The sequence below is a fragment of the Eumetopias jubatus genome, unplaced genomic scaffold (genome assembly GCF_037043125.1).
Source record: "Eumetopias jubatus isolate StellerSeaLion01/CBP00866 unplaced genomic scaffold, mEumJub1_p1.0 scaffold_13, whole genome shotgun sequence".
NCBI classification, from domain to species: domain Eukaryota; kingdom Metazoa; phylum Chordata; class Mammalia; order Carnivora; family Otariidae; genus Eumetopias; species Eumetopias jubatus.
In genome coordinates, this window is record NW_028274819.1 from 89828263 (window position 1) to 89847273 (window position 19011).

The window sequence follows — 19011 nt, forward strand, 5'->3', positions numbered from 1 at the left end:
AAATTATAGACGGAAAGTCAGTAAGTATCCAGAAGATTGGAACATTATTAATCAAATTGACTTAATTGACAATTATAGAACACTGTATCCAACAACAGCAGGATGTACTTTCTTTTCAAGTATCAATGAAACATTTACCAACACAGACCATATGTTGTATTACAAAACAAATCTAATTAATTTAAAAGGAGTCAAATCATAGAAAATCTGTTCTATAACAGATTTTTATTTATGGAATTAAATTACAAATTAGTATCAGAAAGATAGCTGGAAAATCCCCAAGTAGTCCGAGGCTAACATTCATAAATAACTCATGGGTTTTAGAATAAATCAAAAGAGAAGCTGCCAAGTATTTTGAACTGAGCAAAAATAAAAAAACTAACACACACACACACCTAATACTAGAAGATGTGGATTCAAGTAGTACTTACAGGAACATTTATAGCACAAAAGTTCTCATAGTAGAAAAGAAAAAAAAAGACCTCAAATCAATGAACTCAGCTTCTACCTTAAGAAGACATCCAGAGGGCCAACAGATACATGAAAAGGTGCTCAACACCTCTCATCGTTAGGGAAATGCAAATCAGACATATAATGAGATATCATCTCATATCTGTCAGAATGGCTAAAATCAAAACACAATAAATAACAAGTGTTGGCAAGGATGAGGAGAAAAAGGAACACTTGTGCATTATTGGTGGGAATGCAAACTCGTGCAGCCACTCTGGAAGACAGTATGGAGGTTCCTCACAAAGTTAAAAATAGAACTACCCTATGATCCAGTAATCGCACTACTGGATATTTACCTCAAAAATATGAAAGCACTAATGTAAAGGGATACATGCACCCTGTATGCTTATTACAGCATTATATACAATAGCCACATTATGGAAGCAACCCAGGTGTCCATCAACAGATGAATGGATAAAGAAGATGTGGTAGATATATACAATGGACTATTACTCAGCCATAAAAAGGAATGAAATCTTGCCATTTGCAACAACATGGAGTGAGAGAGTGTTACACTAAGCAAAATAAGGCAGTCAGAGAAAGACAAATATTATACGATTTTACTCATGTGTGGAATTTAAGAAACAAAGCAACAGGAAAAGGAAAAAAAGAACAGAAAAACAAACCAAGAAACAGGCTCTTAACTACAGGGAACAAACTCGTGGTTACCAGAGGAGAGGTGAGTGGGTGGGGGGGTGGGTGAAAAGGCAGTGTGGATTAAGAGTACACCTATCAGGATGAGCACTGAGTAATATGGAGGTGTTGAAACACTATACTGTACCCCTGAAACTAATGTAACACTGTATGTTAACTATACCAGAATTGAAATTAAAACCTTACTAAAAAATAAATAAAAGAAACTAGAAAAAGAAAAGCAAATGAAACCTAAAGAAAGAAAAGACACAGGACAATCAGAGCCCAAATCAATGAACTAGAAAATAGAGAAGCAATTGAGAAAATCAATGAAATCAGGAAATGGTTTTTCAAATAAAAAGCATCTGAATTGGCAAAGAAGAAGTCAAATGCTCACTCTTTGCAGATGATCTGATACTTTATGTGGAAAACCCAAAAGACTCCACCCCAAAACTGCTAGAACTCATACAGGAATTCAACAAACTGGCAGGACATAAAATCAATGCACAGAAATCAGTGGCATTCCTATACACCAATAGCAAGACAGAAGAGAGAGAAATTAAGGAGTCGATCCCATTTACAACTGCACCCAAAACCATAAGATACCTAGGAATAAATCTAACCAAAGAGGCAAAGAATCAGTACTCAGAAAACTATAGAATACTCATGAAAGAAATTGAGGAAGACACAAAGAAATGGAAAAACATTCTATGCTCATGTACTGGAAGAAAAAATATTGTGAAAATGTCTATGCTACCTAGAGCAATCTACACATTTAATGCAATCCCCATCAAAATACCATCAACTTTTTTCAAATAAATGGAACAAATAATCCTAAAATTTATATGGAACTGGAAAAGACCCTGAATACCCAGAGGAATGTTGAAAAAGCAAAGCAAAGCTGGCGGCATCACAATTCCGGACTTCCAGCTCTATTACAAAGCTGTCATCATCAAGACAGTATGGTACTGGCACAAAAACAGACACATAGATCAATGGAACAGAATCGAGAGCCCAGAAATGGACCCTCAACTCTATGGTCAACTAATCTTCAACAAAGCAGGAAAGAATGTCCAATGGAAAAAAGACAGTCTCTTTAACAAATGGTGTTTGGAAAATTGGACAGCCGCATGCAGAAGAATGAAACTGGACCATTTTCTTACCCCACACACAAAAATAGACTCCAAATGGTTGAAAGACCTAAATGTGAGACAGGAGTCCATCAAAATCCTAAAGGAGAACACAGGCAGCAACCTCTTCGACCTCAGCCACAGGAACTTCTTCCTAAAAACATCGCCAAAGGCAAGGGAAGCCAGGGCAAAAATGAACTCTTGGGACTTTATCAAGATAAAAAGCTTTTGCACAGCAAAAGAAACAGTCCACAAAACCAAAAGACAACCGACAGAATGGGAGAAGATATTTGCAAATGACATATCAGATAAAGGGCTAGTATCCAAAATCTATAAAGAACTTATCCAACTCAACACCCAAAGAACAAATAATCCAATCAAGAAATGGGCAGAAGACATGAACAGACATTTTTCCAAAGAAGACATCCAATGGCCAACAGACACATGAAAAAGTGCTCAGCATTGCTCAGCATCAGGGAAATCCAAATCAAAACCTCAATGAGAAACCACCTCACACCCGTCAGAATGGCTAAAATTAACAAGTCAGGAAACGACAGATGTTGGCGGGGATGCGGAGAAAGGGGAACCCTCCTACACTCTTGGTGGGAATGCAAGCTGGTGCAGCCACTCTGGAGAACAGTATGGAATTTCCTCAAACAGTTGAAAATAGAGCTACCATATGATCCAGCAATCGCACTACTGGGTATTTACCCCAAAGATACAAATGTAGGGATCCAAAGGGGTACATGCACCCCGATGTTTATAGCAGCAATGTCCACAATAGTCAAACTATGGAAAGAGCCTAGATGTCCATCAACAGATGAATGGATAAAGAAGAGGTGGTATATTTATACAATGGAATATTATGCAGCCATCAAAAGGAATGAGATTTTTACCATTTGCAATGATGTGGATGGAACTGGAGAGTGTTATGCTGAGCGAAATAAGTCAATCAGAGAAATACATATATCATGTGGCATCACTGTTTTGAGGAATTCTTAATCTCAGGAAACAAACTGAGGATTGCTGGAGTGGTGGGGGGTGGGAGGGATGGGGTGGCTGGGTGATAGACATTGGGGAGGGTATGTGCTATGGTGAGCACTGTGAATTGTGCAAGACTGTTGAATCACAGATCTGTACCTCTGAAACAACTAATACATTATATGTTAAAAAAAAAAAAGAAGAAGAAGATAGCAGAAAGGGGAAGAATGAAGGGGGGCGGAAATCGGAGCGGGAGATGAACCATGAGAAATGATGGACTCTGAAAAACAAACTGAGGGTTCTAGAGGGGAGGGGGGTCGGAGGATGGGTTGGCCTGGTAATGGGTATTGAGGAGGGCACGTTCTGCATGGGGCACTGGGTGTTATATGCAAACAATGAATCGTGGAACACTACATCAAAAACTAATGATGTAATGTATGGTGATTAACATAACAATAATAAAAAAATCCTAAAGGAGAACACAGGCAGCAACCTCTTCAACCTCAGCCACAGCAACTTCTTCCTAGAAACATTGCTAAAGGCAAGGGAAGCAAGGGCAAAAATGAACTCTTGGGACTTCGTCAAGATAAAAAGCTTTTGCACAGCAAAAGAAACAGTCCACAAAACCAAAAGACAACCGACAGAATGGGAGAAGATATTTGCAAATGACATATCAGATAAAGGGCTAGTATCCAAAATCTATAAAGAACTTATCAAACTCAACACCCAAAGAACAAATGATCCAGTCAAAAAATGGGCAGAAGACATGAACGGACATATCTGCAAAGAAAACATCCAAATGGCCAACAGACACATGAAAAAGTGCTCAACATCGCTCAGCGTCAGGGAACTCCAAATCAAAATCTCAATGAGATACCACCTCACACCAGTCAGAATGGCTAAAATTAACAAGTCAGGAAATGACAGATGTTGGTGAGGATGCAGAGAAAAGGGGACCCTCCTACACTGTTGGTAGGAATGCAAGCTGGTGCAGCCACTCCGGAGAACAGTACGGAGGTTCCTCAAAAAGTTGAAAATAGAGCTACCATATGATCCAGCAATTGCACTACTGGGTATTTACTCCAAAGATACAAATGTAGTAATCTGAAGAGGCAGGTGCACCCCGATGTTTATAGTAGCAATGTCCACAATAGCCAAACTATGGAGAGAGCCTAGATGTCCATCAACAGATGAATGGATAAAGAAGATGTGGTGTATATATATATACAATGGAATATTTGCAGCTATCAAAAAATGAAATCTTGCCATTTGCAATGACGTGGATACAACTAGAGGGTATTATGCTAAGTAAAATAAGTCAATCAGAGAAAGACAATTATCATATGATCTCACTGATATGAAGAATTTGAGAAACAAGACAGAGGATCATAGGGGAAGGGAGGGAAAAATGAAACAAGACGAAATTGGAGAGGGAGACAAACCATAAGAGACTCTTAATCTCAGGAAACAAACTGAGGGTTGCTGGAGTGGAGGGGGGTGGGAGGGATGGGGTGGCTGGGTGATGGACATTGGGGAGGGTATGTGCTATGGTGAGTGCTGTGAATTGTGTAAGACTGCTGCATCACAGACCTGCACCTCTGAAATAAATAATACATTATATGTTAATAAAAAAAGAAAAAAAATGGTTTTTCGAGAAGCTCATTAAAATCAATTAACTTCTAGCTAGACTAGTCAGGAAATAAAAAGGGAGAAGAACCAAATTACTGATATCAGGAATAAGAAAGGTGGCATAGCTGGTTTCTAAAGATATTAAAATATAATGAGGGATACAATAGTACCTACTGTTTGATTCCATTTATATAAAATGATAGAGAAAAGCAAATTATTCAGCTTTGAAGAAAGCAGTTCTATCATTGCTGGGAATGAGGGGGAGGGAAGAATGGATTACAAAGGGACTTGAAGGAAATTTTTGAGTTGATGAAATATTTGTTATTTTGATTGTGGTGTCGGTCTTATGAGACTATACATATTTCCAAGCAGATCAAATTATACACTTTATATGGGTGCAGTTTAGTATACTTTAGTTAGAAACCACTTTTAGAAAATACAGTGCTCTCCATTACAGCCAAGGGTCTGCTAAGATCCATTGCCTATAAACAATTTACTTGAAGAAATTATATTTTCCTTATAGTGGTTATGTATGAATTTCCCTAAGCCATTCACATGGTAATTCAATGACCCCAAATTGAGGAAAAATACAGGTGCATTTTATTGCTGCTGGAAATAGAGAAACTAACTGGCCTATGAATGACTCAAGCTCATGGTCTTGGCCTCACTGACATTGGACATCAACCACCTGAGCTAATCAACCACTGATAACATTATAAAGAAATTTTATTGAGGTTTGTGTGTACTAAGTTTTCCACTCCTTTGGTAAAACATCAAAAAGTCTGATTGCTGAGTTTGAGAAGTTCTTTATAGATCTTGGATACCACGCTTTATCTGTAGTGTATTTGCAAATATCTTCTCCCATTCTGTGGGTTGCCTCTTTGTTTTGTTGACTGTTTCCTTTGCTGTGCAGAAGCTTTTTATCTTGAAGAAGTCCCAAAAGTTCATTTTTACTTTAGTTTCACTAGCTTTTGGAGATGTATCTTGAAAGAAGTTGCTGTGGCCAATGTCATATAGGTTACTGCCTATGTTCTCCTCTAGGATTTTGATGGATTCCTGTCTCACACTGAGGTCCTTCATAGTCAAAAAATGGGCAGAAGACATGAAAAGAAACTTCTCTGAAGAAGACATACAAATAGCTAACAGACACATGAAAAAATGTTCATCATCATTAGCCATCAGGGAAATTCAAATCAAAACCACATTGAGATACCACCTTACACCAGTTAGAATGGCAAAAATGGACAGGGAAAGAAACAGCAAATGTTGGAGAGGTTGTGGAGAAAGGGGAACCCTCTTACACTGTTGGTGGGAATGCAACTTGGTACAGCCACTTTGGAAAACAGTATGGAGGTTCCTCAAAAAATTAAAAATAGAGCTACCCTCTGACCCAGCAATTGCACTCCTGGGTATTTACCCCAAAGACACAGATCTGGTGAAAAGAAGGGCCATATGTGCCCCAATGTTCATAGCAGCAATGTCCTCAATAGCCAAACTGTGGAAAGAGCCGAGATGCCCTTCAACAGATGAATGGATAAAGGAGATGTGGTCCATATATACTGTGGAATATTACTCAGCCATCAGAAAGGATGAATACCCAACTTTTACATCAACATGGATGGGACTGGAGGAGATGATGCTAAGTGAAATGAGTCAAGCAGAGAAAGTCAATTATCATATGGTTTCACTTATTTGTGGAACATAAGGAACAGCATGGAGGACATTAGGAGAAGGAAGGGAAAAATGAGGGGGGGAAATCGGAGGGAGAGATGAAACATGAGAGACTATGGACCCTGAGAAACAAACTGAGAGTTTTAGAGGGGAGGGGGGGATGGGTTAGCCCAGTGATGGGTATTAAGGAGGGTACGTACTGCATGGAGCACTGGGTGTTATACGAAAACAATGAATCGTGGATCACCACATCAAAAACTAATGATGTACTGTATGGTGACTAACATAACATAACATAACATAACATAACATAACAAAATAAAATAAAATAATAAAATAAAATAATAATAAAATAAAATAAAATAAAATAAAATAAAATAAAATAAAATAAAATAAAATAATAAAATAAAGGTTGGAGCATGTGAATATGCATATCCACAAGGGAAAACCCAAATGGCCAATAAATATATTTTTAAATATTAAAAAAAAAGTCTGATTGCTGGATTGTATGGGAAGAGTGATATTTATCCTTAACGTATATATCCCTGGTGGTCTAGTGGTTAGGATTCGGCGCTCTCTCCTTAACGTATATATAACTTCACACACCTGCAACTATTTCCTAAGGCCAAACTCTTAGTGCCTTTTATTAAAAATTGTTTTTGTTGAGGTATAATTGACATACAACATTATAGTAGTATCAGGTGTACAACATAATAATTCTATATGTGTATATAATACAAAATGTTCACCACAATAAATCTAGTTAACATCCATCACCATCCAATGGGATTACTGTTGATACTTGTTTAGTTACAAGTAACAGAAGACATCTTGAGGTATCCTAGGGAAATATGCATTTTATGGATTCAGGGGTGAGTGATGGGCCTCTGTGGCTGTCAGGAAGGCAGGTGGAACTATGAAGTTTCCAGAACCAGAGGCTGAAAGATCATCAGGACTTCCTGTCCATCTCCTATTTCTACTTTCTGTACTTCTGCAGCTTTATTCCTTCTCTTTGTAGGCAAGCTTCCACCATTTTTCTTGTTCCATATGATAGGAAACATGGCCTTGTAAAGTTCCAGAGTTTAGGTGGCATGGGTCCAACCATATAACAAGAAACCTAATCTCTCTCTTTCTCTGTCATAATTTTTAAAATCCCGAGGAAAGGGCTCTGAGTAGTTCAGCATGGGTCAAGTGCTCACCTCTGGCATGTAGCAATGGGAAAGGTACCCTCCTTCCAGGAGCTTCTCTTGTGGGTAGGGCAGGCAGTGTCTAGAGAGGATTGTCTGGGTAGGAACTGTACTGGGTCAAAGTCTAGGAATGTAAGAATTTTAATGTATATCACCATGTTTTCCTCCAAAATGGTCTACTTTTCCACTGATAGTGTATATAAGCAACTATTTCTAAATAAAATAACAACTCTGTAGTCTGTCCCACTAATCCAAGTAGTCATGTAATATTCAGTTTAGATAATTGTAATACTCAATTTAGGTAATTAAAATATTGGAGGGGCACCTGGGTGGCTCGGTCGGTTAAGCGTCTGCCTTCGGCTCAGGTCATGATCTCAGGGTCCTGGGATAGAGCCTGGCGTCAGGCTCCCTGCCTACTTCTCCTTCTGCCCCTCCTCCCCCTGCTGGTGCTCTCTCTCTCTCACTCTCTCTCTCTAATAAATGAATAAAATCTTTAAAAGAATAGATAATTAAAATAGTGGAGAGAGAGAATCTAACATTTCATCTTTTTCCTAAAGTGGAACATCTCTCCTGTGTCTTCAACTCATTCCTTAACTCCTTTCCTAGAGTCTCTTTTTCTTCTGCCCCTAATTTTGGGTGGCCTCAAAGGATCTGGACTCGGCACTCAGGGAGTGCACCCTCTCAGGGACTTACCAACTCTCGTAACTTCATTTAGCACTTTTATAATATTGATCTTCAATATCCATATCCCCTTCCTAACTGCTTTTCTATTTTGTTGTTAGTACGATAATTTCTTACAATATTGATGGCCAGAAACCGAGACATCAACCTGGACTACTCCTTTTCCCTCCTTTGCTGTGTCCAGTCTCTTGCCATGTTTTTTGGCCATCCATGTAGGCGTCTTTCTTTCCCTTCTGCTCACCATCCATCTCTATTATTCAGTCCACAAAAAGACAACAAATGGCAGATCTTCAGCTCCCAAGTTTAGATTTTATAATTTAAGTCACATAAAGGACAAATTAACTCAGTCCCAAATCCAAATTCTCTGCGTGAGTCACGTTCCTATTTCTGAACCAATTAGTTATAGCCAGGGGTCAGGGTCACACAGCAGAAATATGACTGGTTACCAGCCCCTGTGGGTGGGGCATGTTGTTCCCAGAAAAGAGGGTCCGGGAGGAAAACTCTGTAGGTGGTCATTACATGAGTCACCGAAACATCATAGAGTTTCAAATATTATCCGAAATCAAAATTTGGGATATATTCCACACATTGTTGATGAACTTTAGGTTCAAATATAGATTTCCTGAGTAAATAAAGCTTAAGTTTATGCTGGAAAATTTTATGTTATTATTTCATGAAAAAAAATCCTGAAAATGCAAATAAAGGAAACATCATCTTATCTTCCTCATTTTTATTTCAATAGAAAAATCACACCATCTGCAACTAGCAGCCTTTTCAGACTCTCATTTTTCATCATCTAGACATGCAGTATGTGATTCCCCTGATGCCAAGGTTTGTGGCTCCAACTCCCTGTTGCTTCATGCTGCTGGAGTGACATCAGCATTGTGGGTTTTTCCCAGATGTGAGCCCAGAGGCTCTTAGTACTCTTAGTATGAGTTTTTGGATTAGGAACAGTAAGCAGACAGGTCTAGAGGAAGCTTCTCTATAGCTTAAAGTGCTGTCCCTACTATACTAACGATCAAAATTAAACTAAAAGAAAAAAAAAATTAAACTCATGGACAGAGTCACTCTTTCGGCTGCTAAATTTTTCAGTATTTCTATTAAGTATTCCAGGGTGGAGAAACACAATTAGCCTTTCCTGCCTCATCTCCCACACTCTATATACTACATTCATCCAGGGACCTGCTATAAAATCTCACGCCTCTGGGTTTATGCAACTGTGGTTGCCTTTGGCTTTTCTGTGTAGTAAGAGCCTACATATTTGCCAAAGTTCAGCTCAGATATCTCCTCTTTCATGAAGTCTTCCTCCCAATTTATCCTTCTCCTCCAACTTCTGCTGATAGAGCTGTTCCTCCTCAAGTTAACCTGCCACTCTTTGGCTCTTCACTCTTCAACGTTTAACAAATAGGCTGAACACCTACTTTGAGTCAAGTATAAGTATTTGACTTATATAAGATGAAAAGGCATGTTTCTTGTCTACAAGTATCTTTTAATCTCATGGAGAGGCAAAAAAAGGAAAACACCTTATAAGATGATAAAGAGTTATAATGTGTGTGTGTGTGTAGGGGAAGGGATAGGTAATTTTCTTTTCTTTTCTTTTCTTTTTTTTTTAGTTTTTGATGTAGTGTTCCATGATTCATTGTTTGTGCCTAACACCCAGTGCTCCATGCAGAACGTGCCCTCTTTAATACCCATCACCAGGCTAACCCATCCCCCTACCCCCGTCCCCTCTAGAACCCTCAGTTTGTTTTTCAGAGTCCATCATCTCTCATGGTTCGTCTCCCCCTCTGATTTTGCCCCCTTCATTCTTCCCCTCCTGCTGTCTTCTTCTTCTTCTTCTTCTTCTTCTTCTTCTTCTTCTTCTTCTTCTTCTTCTTCTTCTTCTTCTTCTCCTTCTTCTTCTTTTTTTAACATATATTGCATTATTTGTTTCAGAGGTACAGATCTGTGATTCAACAGTCTTGCACAATTCACAGTGCTCACCATAGCACATACCCTCCCCAATGTCTATCACCCAGCCACCCCAACCCTCCCACCCCACCCCCACTCCAGCAACCCTCAGTTTGTTTCCTGAGATTAAGAATTCCTCATTCAGTGAGGACATATGATACATGTCTTTCTCTGATTGACTTATTTCACTCAGCATAACACCCTCCAGTTCCATCCACGTCGTTGCAAATGGCAAGATCTCATTCCTTTTAATGGCTGCATAATATTCCATTGTGTATATATACCACTTCTTCTTTATCCATTCATCTGTCGATGGACATCTTGGCTCTTTGCACAGTTTGGCTATTGTGGACATTGCTGCTATAAACATTGGATTGCATGTACCCCTTTGGATCCCTACATTTGTATCTTTGTGGTAAATACCCAGGACTGCAATTGCTGGATCGTATGGTAGCTCTATTTTCAACTTGAGGAACCTCCATACTGTTTTCCAGAGTGGTTGCACCAGCTTGCATTCTCACCAACAGTGTAGGAGGGTTCCCCTTTCTCCACATCCCTGCCAACATCTGTCGTTTCCTGACTTGTTAATTTTAGCCATTCTGACGGGTTTGAGGTGATTTCTCATTGAGGTTTTGATTTGGATTTCCCTGATGCTGAGCAATGTTGAGCACTTTTTCATGTGTCTGTTGGCCATTTGGATGTCTTCTTTGGAAAAATGTCTGTTCATGTCTTCTGCCCATTTCTTGATTGGATTATTTGTTTTTTGGGTGTTGAGTTGGATAAGTTCTTTATAGATTTTGGATACTAGCCCTTTATCTGATATGTCATTTGCAAATATCTTCTCCCATTCTGCCGGTTGTCTTTTGGTTTTGTGGACTGTTTCTTTTGCTGTGCAAAAGCTTTTTATCTTGATGAAGTCCCAATAGTTCATTTTTGCCCTTGCTTCCCTTGCCTTTGGGGATGTTTCCAGGAAGAAGTTGCTGTGGCTGAGGTTGAAGAGGTTGTTGTCTGTGTTCTCCTTTAGGATTTTGATGGACTCCTGTCTCACATTTAGGTCTTTCAACCATTTTGAGTCTATTTTTGTGTGTGGGGTAAGGAAATGGTCCAGTTTCATTCTTCTGCATGCGGCTGTCCAATTTTCCCAACACCATTTGTTGAAGAGACTTTTTTCCATTGGACATTCTTTCCTGCTTTGTTGAAGATTAGTTGACCATAGAGTTGAGGGCCCATTTCTGGGCTCTCGATTCTGTTCCATTGATCTATGTGTCTGTTTTTGTGCCAGTACCATACTGTCTTGATGATGACAGCTTTGTAATAGAGCTGGAAGTCCGGAATTGTGATGCCGCCAGCTTTGCTTTTCTTTTTCAACATTCCTCTGGCTATTAGGGGTCTCTTCTGGTTCCATATATATTTTAGGATTATTTGTTCCATATACTTGAAAAAATGGATGGTATTTTGATGGGGATTGCATTGAATGTGTAGATTGCTCTAGGTAGCATTGACATCTTCACAATGTGTGTTCTTCCAATCCATGAGCATGGAACGTTTTTCCATTTCTTTGTGTCTTCCTCAATTTTTTTTCATGAGTATTTTATAGTTTTCTAAGTACAGATCCTTTGCCGCTTTGGTTAGATTTATTCCTAGGTATCTTATGGTTTTGGGTGCAATTGTGAATGGGATCGACTCCTTAATTTCTCTCTCTTCTGTCTTGTTGCTGGTGTATAGGAATGCCACTGATTTCTGTGCATTGATTTTATAGCCTGCCACTTGACTGAATTCCTGTATGAGTTCTAGCAGTTTTGGGGTGGAGTCTTTTGGGTTTTCCACATATAATATCATATCATCTGCAAAGAGTGAGAGTTTGATTTCCTATTTGCCGATTTAGGTGCCTTTGATTTCTTTTTGTTGTCTGATTGCTGTGGCTGGGACTTCTAATACTATGTTGAATAGCAGTGGTGATAGTGGACATCCCTGTTGCGTTCCTGACCTTAGGGGGAAAGTTCTCAGTTTTTCCCCATTGAGAATGATATTTGCTGTAAGTTTTTCCTAGATGGCTTTTATGATATTGAGGTATGTACCCTCTATGCCTATACTCTGAAGAGTTTTGATCAAGAAAGGATGCTGTACTTTGTCAAATGCTTTTTCTGCATCTATTGAGAGGATCATATGATTCTTGTTCTTTCTTTTGTTAATGTATTGTATCACGTTGATTGATTTGCGGATGTTGAACCAACCTTGCAGCCCAGGGATAAATCCCACTTGGTAGTGGTGATTAATCCTTTCAATGTACTGTTGGATCCTATTGGTTAGTATTTTGGTGAGAATTTTTGTGTCCATGTTCATCAGGGATATCGGTCTGTAATTTTCCTTTTTGATGGGATCTTTGTCTGGTTTTGGGATCAAGGTAATGGTGGCCTCATAAAATGAGTTTGGAAGTTTTCCTTCCATTTCTATTTTTTTTGAACAGTTTCAGGAGAATAGGTATTAATTCTTCTTGAAATGTTTGGTAGAATTCCCCTGGGAAGCCCATCTGGCCCTGGGCTTTTGTTTGTTGGGAGATTTTGGATGACTGCTTCAATTTCCTTAGTGGTTATAGGTCTGTTCAGGGTTTCTATTTCTTCCTGGTTCAATTTTGGTAGTTGATACATCTCTAGGAATGCACCCATTTCTTCCAGGTTATCTAATTTGCTGGCATGGAGTTGCTCATAATATGTTCTTATAATTGTTTGTATTTCTTTGGTGTTGGTTGTGATCTCTCCTCTTTCATTCATGATTTTGTTGATTTGGGTCCTTTCTCTTTTCTTTTTGATCAGTCTGGCCAGGGGTTTATGAATCTTGTTAATTCTTTCAAAGAACCAGCTCCTAGTTTTGTTGATCTGTTGTACTGTTCTTTTGGTCTCTCTTTCATTGATTTCTGCTCTGATCTTTATTATTTCTCTTCTCCTGCTGGGTTCAGGCTTTATTTGCTGGTTTTTCTCTAGCTCCTTTAGGTGTAGGTTTAAGTTGTGTATTTGAGACCTTTCTTGTTTCTTGAGAAAGGCTTCTATTGCTATATACTTTCCTCTCAGGACTGCCTTTGCTGCATCCCAACGATTTTGAACAGTTGTGTTTTCATTTTCATTGGTTTCCATGAATTTTTTTAATTCTTCTTTAATTTCCTGGTTGACCCATTCATTCTTTAGTAGGATGCTCTTTAGCCTCCATGTATTTGAGTTCTTTCTGACTTTCCTCTTGTGATTGAGTTCTAGTTTCAAAGCATTGTGGTCTGAAAATATGCAGGGAATAATCCCAAACTTTTCGTACTGGTTGAGACCTGATTTGTGACCTAGGATGTGATCAATTCTGGAGAATGTTCCATGGGCACTCGAGAAGAATGTGTATTCCGTTGCTTTGGGATAGAATGTTCTGAATACGTCTGTGAAGTCCATTTGGTCCAGGGTGTCATTTAAAGTCTTTATTTCCTTGTTGATCTTTTCCTTAGATGATCTGTCCATTTCAGTCAGGGGGGTGTTAAAGTCCCCCACTCTTATTGTATTGTTGTCAATGTGTTTCTTTGCTTTTGTTATTAATTGCTGTATATAATTGGCTGCTCCCACGTTAGGGGCATAGATATTTACAATTGTTAGATCTTCTTGTTGGATAGACCCTTTAAGTAGGATATAGTGTCCTTCCTCATCTCTTATTACAGTCTTTGGTTTAAAATCTAACTTGTCTGATCTAAGGATTGCCACCCCAGCTTTCTTTTGGTGTCCATTAGCATGGTAAATTGTTTTCCACTCCCTCACTTTCAATCTGGGGGTATCTTTGGGTCTAAAATGAGTCTCTTGCAGACAGCATATGGATGGGTCTTGTTTTTTAATCCAATCTGATAGCCTATGTCTTTTGATTGGGGCATTTAGCCCATTTACATTCAGGGTAACTATTGAAAGGTATGAATTTAGTGCCATTGTATTGCCTGTAAGGTGACTGTAACTGTATATTGTCTGTGTTCCTTTCTGGTCTATGCTGCTTTTAGGTTCTCTCTTTGCTAAGAGGACCCCTTCCAATATTTCTTGTAGGGTTGGTTTCGTGTTTGCAAATTCCTTTAGTTTTTGTTTGTCCTGGAAGCTTTTTATCTCTCCTTCTATTTTCAATGACAGCCTAGCTGGATATAGTATTCTTGGCTGGATATTTTTCTCGTTTAGTGCTCTGAAGATATCATGCCAATCCTTTCTGGCCTGCCAGGCCTCTGTGGATAGGCCTGTTGCCAATCTAATGTTTCTACCATTATAGGTTACATATCTCTTCTCCCAATCTGCTTTCAGGATTTTCTCTTTGTCACTGAGACTCGTAAGTTTTACTATTAGATGTCGGGTGTTGACCTATTTTCATTGATTTTGAGAGGGGTTCTCTGTGCCTCCTGGATTTTGATGCCTGTTTCCTTCCCCACATTAGGGAAGTTCTCTGCTATAATTTGCTCCAATATACCTTCTGCCCCTCTCTCTCTTTCTTCTTCTTCTGGGATCCCAATTATTCTAATGTTGTTTCATCTTATGGTATTGCTTATCTCTTGAATTCCGCCCTCGTGATCCAGTTGTTGTTTATCTCTCTTTTTCTCAGCTTCTTTATTTTCCATCATTTGGTCTTCTATATCACTGATCCTCTCTTCTGCCTCATTTATCCTAGCAGTTAGTGCCCCCATTTTTGATTGCAGCTCATCAATAGCCTTTTTGATTTCGACTTGGTTAGATTTTAGTTCTTTTATTTCTCCAGAAAGGGTTTCTCTAATAACTTCCATGCTTTTTTCAAGCCCAGCTAGTATCTTTAAAATCATGATTCTGAACTCTAGGTCTGACATCGCACTAAAGTCCGTATTGAGTAGGTCCCTGGCAGATGGTACTACCTCTTGTTCTTTTTGTTGAGGTGATTTTTTCATCTTGTCATTTTGTCCAGAGGAGAAGAGATGAATGAGAGAACAAAATGCTACCAGGTTAACAACGTCCCCGGAAAATATACTCTAAACAAATCAGAAGAGACCCGAAACTGGTGGGGGAAAAAGGGAAAGAAAGAAAAAAGAGAAAAAAAAAAGAAAAAGAAAAAGATAAAAACAAACAAAAACAGAATATGATCAAATATGATCAGGCTGGTGCATAGATCAGTGCCACACACTAGATTTTGGGTGTATTTTGGTCTGTTAGAAGAAAGTGACTCCTAAAATTTTAAAGAAAGAAAGACTTATATATGTACAAAATAAGGGTTGATACGATGAAGGGATGTAATATGAGTATAAAAATGAAAATTATAAAAAATTTTAAAAAAGGAATTGATCAGAAGGTGTTTGAAAAAATAAAGAAGAGGATAAAAAAAAGGAAAGAAAGAAAGAAAGAAAAGGGAAGAGAATGTGATCAGTCAGGAGACTGGAAAAAAGCCATACACTAGAGATTTAGGGTATATTTTGATATGTTAGAAGAAACTGTATCTCAAAATTTTAAAGAGAGAGCAACTTATATATGTATATATATATGCCAAAAATAAAGGTAACTACTATGAAGGGATAGAATATGACTCTAAAAATCAAAAATAAAAATGTTTTTTTTTTAAAGGGATTGATAAGATGTTGTTTGGAAAAGGGAAAAAGAAAAATTCAAAAACAGAAAAAACAGTTTAAAAAAATTAACTTTGAAAGACTAATGAATCATGGTAAAAAAGCCATGAATTCTATGTGCAGTATTCCTGTAGCGCTGGGGTTCTCCCGTTCTCATTGATCGGTAAACTTGGTCTTGGCGGGCTGTTCTTGCTGATATTCTGGGGGAGGGGCCTGTTGCCGTGGTTCCCAAGTGTCTTTGCCCGAGGCGGAATTGCCCCGCCCTTGTCGGGTCTGTGCTAAGTAATCTGCTCAGGTTTGCTCTCGGGAGCTTTTGTTCCCTGCAAGCTCTCCGTACAGCTTTGGAGGACAAGAGTGAAAATGGCGGCCTCCCAATCTCCGCCTGGGAGGAGCCGAGAACTCGGGGCCCCGCTCCTCAGTGCGCCCCCAGAGAAAAGCAGTCCATCACTCCTGTCTCCCTGGTCCCCGGCCACACTCCGTGCTCACCCAGCCTGTGACCAAGCGTTTCTATCTCTGGCACCCGACCCTGTGTGGGGTCTCCAAATGCAGCAGATCCCTGCAGTGCACTCCCGCGCCGCTCCTCCCGGGGGAGGGAGGGGAGTCTCCTCGGATCTGCTGCTTGTTGGGTCCCTGCTGGAAGAGCAGTGGCCCGACTGTGTCACCAATCACAGTTTATGGCAACCCCAAGCTGAGAGCCCGTGCCTTGGCTCTGTCTCTGCAGCCAGCTTCCCCGCTCCGATACCTGGGAGCTCTGCCGCACTCAGGCACCCCCGGTCTTTCTGTGACCCCGAGGGTCCTGAGACCACACTGTCCCGCGAGGGTTCCACCCCCCGCTTAGTCACTGGAGCGACATCCCTCAGCGGAGCCGGCTTCTATAAGTTCCGATTTTGTGCTCCGCGGCTCTAGCACTTGCCAGAAGCGGCCGACGGAGGCCCCCTCCCCCGCCATCTATCCTCCCGAATATCGCCTCGGATTCACTTCTCCACACGTCCTACCTTCCAGTAAGTGGTCGCTTTTCTATTCAGAGAGTTGTTGCTACCCTTTCCTTCGAGCTCCTGTTGAGTTCGTAGGTGTTCAGAATGGTTTGATCCCTAACCAGCTGAATTCCTGAGACCAGACCAGGGATAGGTAATTGTCTTCTCTATTCCTGGTGTTTTCTTTAATGTGGAAGGAGCTCCATTAGTGTAACACTCCTAGCCTTTCTCTGTCCTTTACTTGCTCCACTCCAAGGACTAATATATTTGCTGAGTTTTGAAAGAAGAAATTAGTCCTGCTCTTAAGATTCATATTCTCTTGTGTTAGCCCATGCTCTAAATCTTACAGTCATAGGCCCTGCCGTCAGGAAGACTGATGCAGTCCACTGGAGTCTGTGCCTTGAAGGTTAAGATAGCCAAATTCTGGGGTTATTATTAGGAAGCTCCTTTGTCCAGTTGCCCATTGCCATTAACTTCACACTATTATGTTGGCTTTATCACTGATGAGGGTAATATTTGGGGATCTTATTCCATCTACTTTTTTGGTCTTTTTTTTTTTAAATGCTCAAAAGTATTTTTTAATGAGTACAGTTTTTCTTTTCTATTTGGTCTTTTAAAAAAAAAATTATTTCAGGGCTCATATAGGAAAAATGGGTGCTATGGGCTGACCCCTCAATCTCTCCCCATCATTGTGTAGTTAGGTTCAGGCTGCAAGGAACTTTGATGAAAACAGAACTGGAGGGATCAGAGAATTTGTTATAGAGGATGCATGCACTCTGTAGTAAAGAAGTAGGATGCACATCCTTAACATGGAGAGCAACGCTCACGCGAACAACACAGTGATTTCACAGAAGGATGTGTCAGCTGGGTTGAGGGGTTGAGGGTGTCCAGAGATGTAAGTGGGAAGAAAAATAAGAATCGGGTCACAAAGGGCTCTTCCATGTTAAGGAATTTAGATATTTGTCTGTAGCCAATGGAGGATCAATGGAGAAATTCTGAGTTGGGGAATGCTATGAGGAAATTTGAGTACAGAAAACATGACTCTAGCGCAGTAAAAAACAGATTTGATAATTAGAACCATATGTTATTGGCCTTAAAAAAGATATTATAGACCAATGGAGCATAAGAGAGAGCCCAGAAATAATTCCAAGCATAGATGGTCAACTGATCTTTGACTAGGGTGCCAAGAATATACAATAGTAAAAAGACAGTCTTTTCAACAACTTGTGCTGGGAGAATTGGATATCCACACGCAAAAGGATGAAAATGGACCCTTTTCACATCATGCACAAAAATCAACTGAAAATGGGTTAAAGATTTAAAATAAGACCTAAACTTTAAAACCCCTGGAAGAAAACATAGAGGAAAAGTGTCATGACATTGGTCTGAGGATTTCATCACTATGACATCAAAGGTACAGACAGCAAAAGCAAAAATAGACAGGTGGAACTCCTGCATACTAAAAAGCTTCTGCATGGCAAAGGAAAGCACCAACAGAGTGAAAAGGTAACCCACATAACTGGAGAAAATATTGCAAAGCATGCATATGGCAAGGGGTTAATTTCCAAAATAGGTGAGGAATTCCTCCAACTCAATAGCAAACCCCCCCCAAAAAACAAAACAAAACAAAACCTCAAATAACACAATTTTAAAAATAACTTGAATAAACATTTCTCCAAAGAAAAAGGAAAGGAAGAAGGAAAGGAACTGACTTGGTGGGTAGGAGAGAGCTGGAGGTACGGAGCCTGGCTCTGCACTCACTAGTCCTCGTGCGAGGTCACAAGGAACCAGAAGAAGCATCAGCAACAGGAAAGGAGCAAAGGGGTGGGATTCAACAGATCATTAAGTAGTTAACTCTGTAGGATACGCCAGTGGGAAGTGAGAGGTTGGGGGTGGGCTGTGGAAGGGTCCACACTGGCTCCTAGAACAGGTTTGATCATCTGGAAGGATGGAGAAGATGCCATGCCTATGACGACTCTCTCTTCCCTCCTAAAGTACTGCATTATAATTCACTGAGAATTCAACCACACTCGTTCAGGGCTTCCTCGAAAAAACAGACTGTGACTTTTAAATATCCAGAG